Raw genomic sequence first — 13,531 nt, forward strand, 5'->3', positions numbered from 1 at the left:
GAATTAGGATTGTTAGTCATTTTCAAATACCAGCTGCAAAATATAGAATTTGTTAGTCTTTGCTTTATATATACACGTGAAAAACAACATCAAACTTTAAGGTGGACATTGATGAACTTTATTTTGTGCAGGGAAGAGAAACGTATAATGAAAAACACACAACTAGAAATATGCAATTTAGTGGAGACAGGATTTAAGGGTACATGAAACTGTCAGATGGAAGAGGGATTCTTGATTCTGAAGAATTCTGTGGCTCCGTTTGTGGAAACATAGAGATGCTAGTAACATAAAAGAAGACACTTTCTTCTGCATCTGTTTCCTGCTCTGAAAGAGGATGATACTATTGATCATCCTTGTGCCAGGAACAATGAGGAAACATTTAATTAGCATCTGAAATCTTTGGAGCATGAAGGGGACAATGTAATATACTCCCCAGTTCCCCTTGAACGATGGACTTCTTTGCCTAGCTGCTGGGAGTGCTGCTGACGGCAACTCTCCCCTATTATAAGGTTGTGGAAATGGTATATCTGGGATCAGGCACATGCAGGGTTGGGGGGCACAAGGAAGTAGCAAAAGCAGAAAATTCAGACTGTGGGAGCCGCATGTCATCTGCTATTGATGCCCAGTGCCTCTCCCTCCACTCACTCCTATAGCCACATTTGGGGTCCCACTTGACAGCAAAGCAAGTGAGGCAGTGGGTACGTGGCCATGAGAGCTAGTGATTGTATTCCATCTCGTCCCCCAGAAGCTGTTGCTCTGAGTGTTCAGACAACTTGTTGAAGGCACGGCTGAGACTCCAGGTTGGTGCCCCACTATCCTAATCGTTTAGGATGCAGTACTTGCTCTAAATCAATGATTGTTATGTGGTGCTTGATGTGGGTGTGTTGTCAGTAGATATTATTTGGGAGTTGGGGAACCATCACTTTCTATTATCCTTTTGGAGAACATACACTTCTCTTCCCTGAATGTCTTGAGCTCTGTGGGTTTAGAAGTTTTGGTTCCCAGCAGGGGAATATTTCCAGCAAGGGGCAAAGTGTGCATCCCACCCACTGAACTTAAAGCTACACTGCTACCGGAGCACTTCAGGATCCTCAGGGTGTGGGACCAACAGGCAAGAAGAGGAGTTAGCATCATGGCAGAGATAATTGACCAGAATCATCAGGGAGAGGGAGAGCTGTTGGTACACAGTGGGCAGGGAGTAATGTGGCACTCGGGTGATTGACATGGGCATCCCTTGCCTAATTTTGATGGTAAACGGATATGTGCTTCATGGCCAAGAAGCATGACCACTCTGGGCTCAGATAACTCAGGGCTGAGGGCTGAGGTCATGCCAGCAGGTCAACCCCCCAGGAGCAGAAGTGCTAGCTGAGTGTGAGTGGTATTTGAAAGAACAGGAGAGGAAGGAGACAGTGTGGCCTTGAGACCAGCTAAGGTAGCTATAGTTGGTTCTATTAACTTTCCGTGTTAAAGTTTTTTTCTGGGAAAGAGTTCCATCAGACTTATGGAGGAGCTGCTCGTGGAACTGCAATTCTTCCTCACACTCCGCCACCACCTCCTAGTCCAAGTAATTAATGTCTTTTATCCGAAACTAGAGGCCCGGTGCATGAAATTCGTGCACAGAGGGGGGTTGTCCCTCAGCCCAGCCTGTACCTTCTCCAATATGGGACATCCCTCTCACAGTCCAGGACTGCTGGCTCCCAACTGCTTGCCTGCCTGCCTTCCTGATTGCCCCTAACCGCTTCTGCCTGCCAGCCTGATCACCCCCTAACCACTCTGCTGCTAGCCTGTTTGCCCCCAACTTCCCTCCTCTGCCGGCCTGGTCACCCCTAACTGCCCTCTCCTGCAGAGATGATCACCTCCAACTGCCCTCCCTTGCAGGCCTGGTCCTTCTCAACTGCCCTCCCTTGCAGGCCAGGTGCCTCCCAACTGCCCTCTCCTGCTGGCCATCTTGTGGTGGCCATCCTGTGTCCATATGGGGGCAGGATCTTTGACCACATGGGAGCAGCTATATTGTGTGTTGCAGTGATGATCAATCTGCATATTACTCTTTTATTAGATAGGATAGTCTCTACTTTGACTCTTGGGTCCTACGTAATCCACTACAGAGCAGCTGAAATGAATTTTTGACAATGGAAATCAATCATATTATTTCTCTGCTGAAAGGCTCCAAACGTTTCCCTTTGTCCTAATAAACTTCAAGTTCATGGCCCCAGGCTATCCAGACCCTGTCTTCTCCTACCACTCTCCCTCTTGCTTTCTCTGGCTGGCCAGCCATGTTGGCTTCACTCTTCCTTGAGCATGCCAAGCTCCTTCCCACATCAGGACCTTGCTGCACCTGTTCTCTTTACTTGGAACACACGTTCTCCTGATGTTCACATGGCTGGTGGCTTCACTTCCTTCAGATCCCCAGGCAGATGTCACTTCCTCAGAGAGGCCTTTCCAGCCTCTAAAACAGCCCATCGAAAACTAATTGCTTAGTCTGCTTTAATTTTTTTCAATGTACAGGAAACATTGTACATATAACAATATCTCATGAGACAGTGATTTAAGTATTAACTTGTTATTTAGGTATTCTTTGCTAGTTAGGTATTATTGTCAGAATCCTCAATCACTGTAAGCTCCATGAGGGTGAGTCCTTTTCTTCTCTTGTTTGTCTTTACATCTCTAGCACCTAGAATACAGCTTGGCATGTGTTAAGTGATCAGTAATTATTTATTGAATTAATGAATGATGCAGACATTTATTAAATATTGACCAACCGATGTCTTCAGTGAATCTGTTGCCTTTTTTTGCAGTGGATTGAGTTTCTTTTTCTACCTAAGAATAAATAAAAAATAGGGACCATTCTTAAAGATAGTGCAAACGAAAGATCATTATAGTCATCATATTTTAAAGAAAAGGTGCTTTTTTACATGGCTAGGATATACGGTCTATTGTTCTGAAGAAAATTTCTGCTGTCAAGCTCACTTTGGTAAGAGTGTTTGATATGCCTGGCCCAGATTTTAATTATAAACTTCCAGATGAGTCATTCTTTGGTAACATTTATCCTACCCATTTCCACCACTTCCTCAGGGGAGGTTAATCTAAATTCTGATAATAGCAAGAAGGGCAGCACTTGAGTTTTGTTCTTATTATTAACAAGTTTCAATTAGTTCTTTTGGAGATTTTCTTTTGTTTGAAACACATTAATTGTGACTTTTAAAATCGAAGTCAGCCTTTAATGCATAATTCAGAGTACTGACGTTATTGTTCTCTATCTCAATGGTGCAGACAAAGCACTTTGTAAAGTAAACCCTTGCCTATTGTTATAGCAAAGTTCATGAGCATTCAAGCCTAATATTTCAAGATAATCTTTTAACTAACTGTAGACATGGTCCTGCCATTTGTAGGCAGGAGAATTTAAACATAAGGATTTGATTAAATGTCCAGGAGATTTCTTTCATTTTTGTTTTGTAAGAAGTCAGGACTACTTTATATTCAATTTAGATATGAAATGACATTTCTTAGGAACACTCAGAATTAGAGAAAATTGCAAAAATAAGATTAGAAATTGGCCTGCAGATCCCTTGGTCGGCGATTTTGGGGCCTGATGGGTGAGATGAGGTAGTACTATCTCTAGGGAACTAATGTGACTTGGGCCCGATCACAGCGTAACTTCTCTGCTTCCTTCCTCCCTCAAAAGCAAGGTCCTCTCTCAGACACAGTAGGTGTGTCTTTACCTCAAGATAGCCTACAGAGAGCAGCATAGCTTCACCTACTTTGGTAGGCAGAAAAGTAACCCACGAAGATGTCCCTGTCCTAGTGCCCTGGACCTGTGAACATGTTGACTTGCACGATAAAAGATACTTTGCAGGTGTGATTAAGTTAAGAAACTTGAGATGGCGAAGTTATCCTTGATGATCCAAGTAGGCTGAGTATAATCATCCTGATAAGAAGGATGCAGGAGTCAGAGTCAGAAGAGAGGACAGTGACAACAGGAGCAGAGGTTGGAGGGATGTGGCCATCTAATTAGCATATGCAATGCTAATTCAGAGGTCTTTATAAACAGAGCTAAGGGATGCCTGCAGCCTCTGGAAGCTGGAAAAGGCCAGGAATAGATTTTCCTCTGCAGCTCCCTGCAGTAACCAGCCATGCAGACGCTGTGATTTTAGCCCCCTAAGACTCATTTTGGACTTTGGACCTCCAGAGCTGTAAGAGAACAGATTGGTGTTGTTTTAAAGCCACTATGTTTGTGGCAATTTGTTACAGCAGCAATAGAAAACTACTATACCTACATGATCTTGACCAAAGCTAAGGTGAAAGGTGAAACATGTGTTTAATAGTCAGCTAAAAACTGCTCTGCTGTGTGGGTTGCCAGGTAAAGCCTCCCTGTTGTAGTTAAAATGTCAGGTTTACAAGTAGGGATGATGTTAATTTATCTGTTCAATAGCAGAGTTATTGAGTACCTAGCTTGCTTCGGGAAGCATGAAGCGAAGTATGGAGTTACTGTAGCAATGTAATGGCAGGGAGCCCTACTTGTTAAATATTTGCCCATAGCCCATCCTCTAGGTTTTGGCATAAAAAGAAGTTCTTCAGGTTCGGGGGACGAGAAGAGATAAATCAAAGAATTTGTATACCTATAGGTTTAGCCCACAGACATGGGCAATAGGGTAGTGAAGACATGGGGGTGGGTGGGTAGGGTCTGGGAGGATGGGAGTAAAGGGAGGGAAAAGGGGGAGATATCTGTAATACTATCAACAATAAAAAGTATATTTAAAAAAAGAAGTCCTTCAGACTGGTTTGAGGCAAAGCAATGCAGGTGAATAGTGATCCACTTCCACATGTAAGTTTAAGTTAAGCCTAAGCATACTCTTTATCTTCATTCTTTTCTTTTATCTGTTAAAATTTACTCTGAATCTAGTACAGTGGTTCTTGAGAAAAAGGCAGAATCTTAAGGAAGGCATACCAAAATCTCAAGAAGTATATATATAATTTGAGTAAGGCAAATTTAAAATTGCCATTACTTTAATTTTTGTTATTTCATACTTTTGGAATTTTCAAGTGAAATTAAATGAGAACATAAGATTTAAAGTTGAGAAACACTGATTAGAGTCACTGAGACTTGTCAACTTTTCCTGGGAAATTTCTCTCATATCTTATTCTTCCTCTTTGCTATTACCGTGACAGCTTCCTACTGCATTATATTTAGTTCTTCAGCTATGCCATTCATTCCTCCATGATTAGGAGCATGCCATAGTTACACATATACTCCACAACTAGTGCTATGCTTACTTTAGCATATGTTCAATACATGCTTATGAATCTGAATCCCTGTTATGAGATTTTTAAGATCCTTTGACTAATATTTTATATTTACCAAAGTAGTTTTCACAATACTAATGTCAGCAAAGACATTCAGTACTACTCATCAACTAGTTAAATATTTGGCTAAATTCTTGCCACACCCTTTTATCCTGTGTCAATTTTAGATTGAATGATCTTCATTGATTATTGTTATTAATTTTTTTCTGCACTGCTAATTCAGATGTCTTTATAAATAATTTAATTACATGTTTATAAAATTAATTACTATCTTATCTTACTGATAGCCTAGTTAAGACTCTTTTGTATTTTGTGCTTTATAAACCATTAAATTAATGTGAAAGTACTTATTTCCTTGATTTTTTTACTGCTTTGCTCTTTATTTTTTTCGGTCACTTCATCCAAGTGGTAATTTTCTTTTTTAGATGTTCTTGATTTGTAAATGACTTTTTCTTATATGTATTTATATCTTACTTAATTTTTAAGTTATTATGTTATTTTGAAACCTCGACTCTTCCAGGAGACATATCACTTACAATCTTATTAATATCTCTGTTATAAAATATTATACTGATGAGAAAATTGCAATATAACTCATCCTGGAATGGGATCAACTACCCACACCATCAATGCCCCAGTTCAGATAGGGCAGGGACCAAAAAGAGCTCTTTATCTCCTCCTATGTATCCAAATAAGTGGAAATTAAACAGCATGCTCCTAAACAACCAATGGGCCCAAGAAGGAATCAAGAGAAAAATTAAAAAATATCTTGAAATAAATTAAAATGAAAACACAGTAAATCAAATTTATTGGATGTATCAAAGGCAGTATCAAGAGGGAAATTTATAACAATAAATTCCTACATTAAAAAAGAAGAAAAATCTCAAATAACCTCAAGGAACTAAAGAAAGAAGAACAAACTAAACCTAAAGTTAGCATACAGAAGAAAATAATAAATATAAGAGCAGAAATAAAACAGAGATTAAGAAAACAATAGAAAAAAATAAACAAAACTAAGATTTAGTTTATTGAAAGATTTAAAAAATTGGCAAACCTTCAGCTAGACTAAGAAAGAGACAAGACAGATTAATAGAATCAGAAATGAAACAGGAGACATTATAACTAATGTCACAGAAATGAAAAAGGGTCATAAGAGACTACAATTATAGGCCAATAAATTTGATAATTTAGAAGATACAGACAAATTTATAAATACATGCAACTTATCAAGACTCAATTGTGAAAACATAGAAACTCTGGACAGACCAATAATGAATAAGGAGGTTGAGTCAGTAATCAAAAACCTCCCAACAAAGAAAAGCCAAGGACCGAATGGCTTAACTAGTGAATTCTACCATCCATTTAAGGAAGCATTAATGCCAATTCTCAAATTCTTCAAAAAAATTGAAGAGGAGGGGACATTTCCAAACTCATTTTTTTGAGTCCAGTATTACCAATCCAGACAGAGATACAACAAGAAAATTGCAGACCACTATCCCTGATGAATATAGATGAAAAAGTTCTTAACAAAATATGAACAAACCAAATTCAACAGCACATACACCATGACAAAGTGGGATATATTCCTTGGATGCAAAAATTGTTCAATATATACAATCAATATATGTGACATACCACAAAAGAAAATGGTGGGGAAAAAAACATTATGCAATCTATAGATATATAAAAGCCTAAGCGACTGTTATGACAGAACAGCCACAATGACCAGAACCACTGGTTGACTAGTCGCTAGTGTGCACTGACCACCAGGGGGCAGATGCTCAATGCAGGAGCTGCCTCCTGATGGTCAGTGCATTCCCATAGGGGGAGCTCCACTCAGCCAGAAGCTGGGCATCATGGCTGGTGAGCCCAGCAGAGGTGGTGGGAACCTCTCCTGACTCCGGAGCAGCACTACTGAGTGGCCGCAGCAGGCGCAGTGGGCTGGGATGAGTGTGAGTGGGGCGGCGCCTAGCCCTTAGTTTAGGCTCCTCCCTGGCTGCCTGCTGCTTGGCGCACTGCTACATCCCCTGAGGGGTCTCGGATTGCCAATGACTATAATCAGGGGTCCTCAAACTTTTTAAACAGGGGGCCAGTTCACTGTCCCTCAGACCATTGGAGGGCCGGACTATAGTTTAAAAAAAACTATGGACAAATTCCTATGCACACTGCACATACCGTATTTTGAAGTAAAAAAACAAAATGGCAAAAACACCCGCATGTAGCCCGTGGGCCGTAGTTTGAGGACGCCTGGACTATGTCATAGCTTATAATCTGCTACACCCCTCATGCAGTTAAACAAGGAAGGTAGCTTCTGCAGTATTTGAAAAAGAGATCTGTGGCTGCTTAATCCTAATTCATCAGAAAATCTCCAATCTGTCCATATCATGTTTATTCTACATGGGGATGAACATGCATTCCTATATATTGGGAACAGTGTCTTAGATTTAAAAATTAAAACCTAGCGAGGCTATTCTAACACTGAAAACACAGGACAATGCAGTGATGACATGCATGGACTCTGGCTTGCACATTTTGTAGTCAGCCCTGACTCTGACATTTATAACTGTGTGACAAAGCCAATTACTTCTCTCTGCTTCAGTTTTTCCACCCATAAGATGGGGAAAATGCTACTATTGCCTCAGAAGGATCATATTATGTACTGTTTTTTATAATCAGGGCAAAAAAATGTAGCTGCCCATACAACAGCCAAGATGCCTTTCACCTGTATGAAAAGTATGGTCACTGGTGCATGCAGTGTCCCAGATTGCGAGGATCGGGCCTAAACCAGCAGTTGGACATCCCCTGAGGGATCCTGGATCGCGAGAGGGCACAGGCTGGGCTGAGGGGGACCCCCCCTTCTGGGACAAATTTCGTGCACTGGGCCTCTAGTCATCTTAATAGATTGGAACAAACATTTGACAAAATAATAATATTCTTTCATGATAACACCTCACAATAAATTATGTATAAAAGAAATGTACTCAACATAATAAAGGTCATATATTACAAGTCCATGACTGACATTATACTCAACAGTGAAAGCTTTTTTGCTAAGATCAGGAACATAGTAAGAAGGCCACCCTTACCACTTTTAGCAATATAACACTAGAAGTCATAGACAGAACAATTAGACAAGAAAAAGAAATTTAAAAAAAGGATCCAAATCAGAAAGAGAGAAGTAATAATCTGTTTGCAGATGACATGATCCTGGTATATAGAAAACCTTTAAGGTACATAGAAAACCTAAATATTCTACACACACACACACACACACACACACACACACACACACACATACAAAACCAACAACTGTTAGAATTAGTAAGAAATTTCAGTAAAGTTCCAGGATACAAATAATTAACATACAAAAAACAGTTGCATTTTCATAAACTAACAATGCACTATTCAAAAAATAAGTTAAGAAGCATCCTATTTACAGTAGCATCAAAATAATAAAATACTTAGAAATAAAGTATTGGACACTGAAAACTATAAAATATTGATGACAGTAATTAAAAGATAAACAAATAAATGGAAAGACATCCTATATTCATAAATGGGGAGACAATATTGTTAAAATATCTATACTTTCCAATACAATCTACAGATTTAATTCTATCTCCATCAAACTCCAAATGTCATTATTTTTACAGAAATAGAAAAAAATATTTCTAAAATTCATATTGAACCCCAAAACCCTAGAATAGCCAAAATAACCTTGAAAAAAAAGAAAACTGGAGACATTCTACTTCTTGATTTCAAAATATATTACAAAGCTACAGTTATTATTGGCATAAAGACATACATATAGACCAATGGAACAGAATAAAAAGCCCAAAAATCAATGCACACACATAGAGTTAACAGATCTTTGACAAGGGTGCCAAGAATACATAATGAAGAAAGGGTAGTTTCTTCAACAAATGGTATTGGGAAAACTGGATATCCTCATGCAAAAGAAAAAAATTTAACCATTATCTTACACTGTATACAAAAATCAACTCAAAATGGATTAAAGGCTTAAATGTAAAATCTGAAACTATAAAATTTCTAGAAGAAAACTTAGGGAAAAATCTTCTTGCATTGGTGTTGGCAATGTTTTCTTGGATCTGACATCAAAAGCACAGGCAACAAAAGCAAAAATAAACAAGTGGGATTATAAAAAATGAAAAAGCTTATGTTATAGCAAAAGAAACAATCAACAGAGTGAAGAGGTGATCTACAGAATGGGAAAAATATTTTCAAACTATATATCTGATAAGGGGTTAATTTCCTAAATATATAAAAATCTCCTACAATTTAAAAGCAAAAAGAAAATAACCTGATTACAAAATGGGCAATAAACTTGAAGGAACATTTTTTTCAAAGAAGACATACAAATGGGCAAAAGGTATAGGAAAAGATGCTCAACATCACTAATTATTAGGGAAATGCAAATAAAAACTACAGTTATCACTTCACTCTTGTTAGGATGCCTAATATAAAAATGGAAATTAACAAGAATTGGCAAGGATGTGGAGAAATTGGAACCCTTATACACTGTTCTTAGGAATGTAAAAGAGTGAAGCAACTATGGAAAACAGTACGTAGGCTCCTCAAAAAATTAAAATTAGAATTACCATAAGGTCCAGCAATCCCTTATATAGTATATAGCCAAAAGAATTGAAACCAGGATCTTGAACAGATATCTTTACTCCCATGTTCATTTCAGATATGGAAACAACCCAAGTGTCCATTGATAGATGAATGGATAAAGAAAATATGACATATACATATGATAGAATATTATTCAGCCTTAAAAAAGAAGGAAATTCTGCTCTTTGTGAAACATGGATGAACTTAGAGGATATGCTAAGTGAAATAAGATAGCTATAGAAAGACATGGTTGTACTTTATGATTGCACTCATATGAGGTATTTAAAGAAGTCAAACTCAGAGAAGTAGAAAATACAATAGTGGTTGTAAAGAGCTGTGGTGGAAGAAATGAGGAGTTGTTGATCAATGGGCATAAAGTTTCAGTATGGTAGATGAATAAATTCTAGAGACCTGTTATACAACATAGTGTCTAGAGTTAACAATACAGTATTGTGCCCTTAAAATTTGTTTTGGATGGAACTCAAGTTAAGTGTTCTTACCACCACTAAATAAATAAATCCTCTCTAATAAAATGGTAATATGCAAATTAACCATCACTCCGCTACATAAGCAACGCCCATCAGCCAAGTCACGCCCACCAGCCAATCAGGGCGAGTATGCAAATTAACCCCAATCCAAGATGGCTACAGCCACAGAGAGCAAGGTTTCCCAGGTAACAGAGTAAGCCAAGCTTTCCATAGCCGTTGCAGGCCTAAGCCTCCACTCAAGCTACAAAGTTTCAATTATAGAAGGTAAACAAATTCAAACAAATGGCGGCAGAATGGAGCTTGAGAGAGCAGGCCAGGGTTGCCGGTGGCAACAAGGGAAGCAAAGCTTTCCGCACACCCTGGCAGGGCTCACCCGCTTAAGGCTACAAAGTTTCAATTGTAGAAGGTGAATTAACTGCCACAGAAATGGCTGCCGGAGCCCCAGGCTTGGCTCCGCTCCAGGCTACAAAGTTTCAATTGTAGAAGGAAAATAAATTCCAGATACCAGGGCCTCCACTTGGGTTGCCAGGGGGCGTGGCCGGCCTGCAAACCACCACAGGCCCCTTGCTCAGGCCGCCCCACACCCCAAGGGAACCCCCACCCTTCTCTGTGACACCCTTCAGGGCAAACCAGCTGGCCCCCACCCCTGTACCAGGCCTCTATCCTATCTAATAAAAGAGTAATATACAGATTGATCATCACTGCAACACACAATATAGCTGCCCCCATGTGGTCAAAGATCCTGCCCCCATGTGGACACAAGATGGCCACCACAAGATGGCCAGCAGGAGAGGGCAGTTGGGAGGCACCCGGCCTGCAAGGGAGGGCAGTTGTGAGGGACCAGGCCTGCAAGGGAGGGCAGTTGAGAGGGACCAGGCTTGCAAGGGAGGGCAGTTGGAGGTGATCAACCCTGCAGGAGAGGGCAGTTAGGGGTGACCAGGCCGGCAGAGGAGGGAAGTTGGGGGCAAACAGGCTGGCAGCGGAGTGGTTAGGGGGTGATCAGGCTGGCAGGCAGAAGCGGTTAGGGGCAATCAGGAAGGCAGGCAGGCAAGCAGTTGGGAGCCAGCAGTCCTGGATTGTGAGGGGGATGTCCGACTGCCCGTTTAGGCCCGATCCTGGTGGGATCGGGCCTAAACGGGCAGTCGGACATCCCTCCAGGAGTCCCAGATTGGAGAGGGTACAGGCTGGGCTGAGGGACAACCCCCCGCCGTGCACGAATTTCGTGCACCGGGCTTCTAGTAAATAAATAAATAAATAAATAAATAATAAATAGATAAATAAACAAAAGCAAAACAAAGGGACACAAAGAAACTTTGAGAGGTGTTTATATATCTATTCCTTTATTATGATAATGGTATCATAGGTATTTGCATATGTCCAAACTCATCAAATTGTACACAGTAACTATGTGCAGTTTTTTGCATATCCATTATACCCCAGTATATATGTTAAAAAAGAAATGTTGTGTAAAATAATGAAATGCCTAACTGTGAAAATTTATTCAAAAGTAGCAATAATGTCCCTTTTTAAAATTTTTCTTTATTGATTAAGGTATTACATATGTGTCCTTATCCCTCTATTGCCCCCCCCCCCACCCCTTCACTCATGCCCTCACCCCCCTGGTGTCTGTCCATTGGTTAGGCTTATATGCATGCATACAAGTCCTTTGGTTGATCTCTCCCCCTTACTCTCACCCTCCCCTGCCTTCCCTCTGAGGTTTGATGGTCTGATCCATGCTTTTCTGTCTCTGGATCTGTTTTTGTTCATCAGTTTACATTGTTCATTGTATTCCACAAATGAGTGAGATCATATGATATTTATCTTTCTCCAACTGACTTATTTCGCTTAGCATAATGTTCTCTAGGTCCATTCATGCTGTTGCAAATGGTTGGAATTCCTTCCTTTTTACAGCAGCGTAGTATTCCATTGTGTAGATATATCACAATATTTTTCTTTTTCCCCCAATCTTTATTGTTGAGATTATTACAGATGCCCCTCTTTTTTCCCCCATAGCTCCCCTCTACCTTTTTCTACCCCACCCCAGGCCCTCGCCACACTATTGTCTGTGTCCATAGGTAATGCATACATGCATATAAGATCTTTGTCTATTTTCTTCACACACATACCCACACCCCCTTCCCTCTGAGAATCATCAGTCTGTTCCATTTCCATGCTCCTGATTCTATTTCATTCAGCAGTTTATTCTGTTCATCAGATTTTTTTATTCAATTCATTTGATTTTTAGATTCACTTGTTAATAGATATGTATTTCTTGTCACTTTGTTGTTCATAATTTTGTACTACAGCTTTTTAATCCACTCATCTGCTGATGGGCACTTAAGGCTGTTTCCAAATCTTAGCTATTGTAAATTGTGCTACTATGAACATAGGGGTGCATATATCCTTTCTGATTGGTATTTCTAGTTTCTTGGGATATAGTCCTAGAATTGGGATTCCTGGGTCAAATGGGAGTTCCATGTTTAGTTTTTGGAGGAAACTCCATACTGTTTTCCACAGTGGCTGCACCAGTCTACATTCCCAACAGCAGTAAAGGAGTGTTCGTTTTTCTCCGCATCTTCGCCAGCACTTGTGATTTGTTGATTTGTTGATGATAACCATTCTGACAGGTGTGAGATGATACCTTATTGTCATTTTGATTTGCATCTCTGGGTGGTTAGTGATTTTGAGCATGTTTTCATATGTCTCTTGGCCTTCCTTATGTCCTCTTTTGACAATTATCTATTTAGGTCTGTTACCCATTTTTTGATTGGGTTGTTTATCTTCCTTTTGTTAAGTTGTATGAGTTCCCTGTAGATGTTGGAGATTAAACCCTTATTGGTGATAACATTGGCAAATATGTTTTCCCATGCAGTGGGCTTTCTTGTTGTTTTGTTGATGGTTTCTTTTGCTATGCAGAAGCTTTTTATTTTGATGTAGTCCAATTTGTTTATTTTCTCTTTAGCTTCCATTGCCCTAGGAGTTGTATCGGTGAAGATATTGCTTCAGCATATGTCTGAGATTTTGCTGCCTTTGGATTCCTCTAAGATTTTTATGATTTCCTGTCTTACATTTAAGTCCTTTATCCATTTTGAGTTTTGGACAGATAC

This window comes from Cnephaeus nilssonii (genome assembly GCF_951640355.1).
Source record: "Cnephaeus nilssonii genome assembly, chromosome: 5".
NCBI lineage: Eukaryota > Metazoa > Chordata > Mammalia > Chiroptera > Vespertilionidae > Cnephaeus > Cnephaeus nilssonii.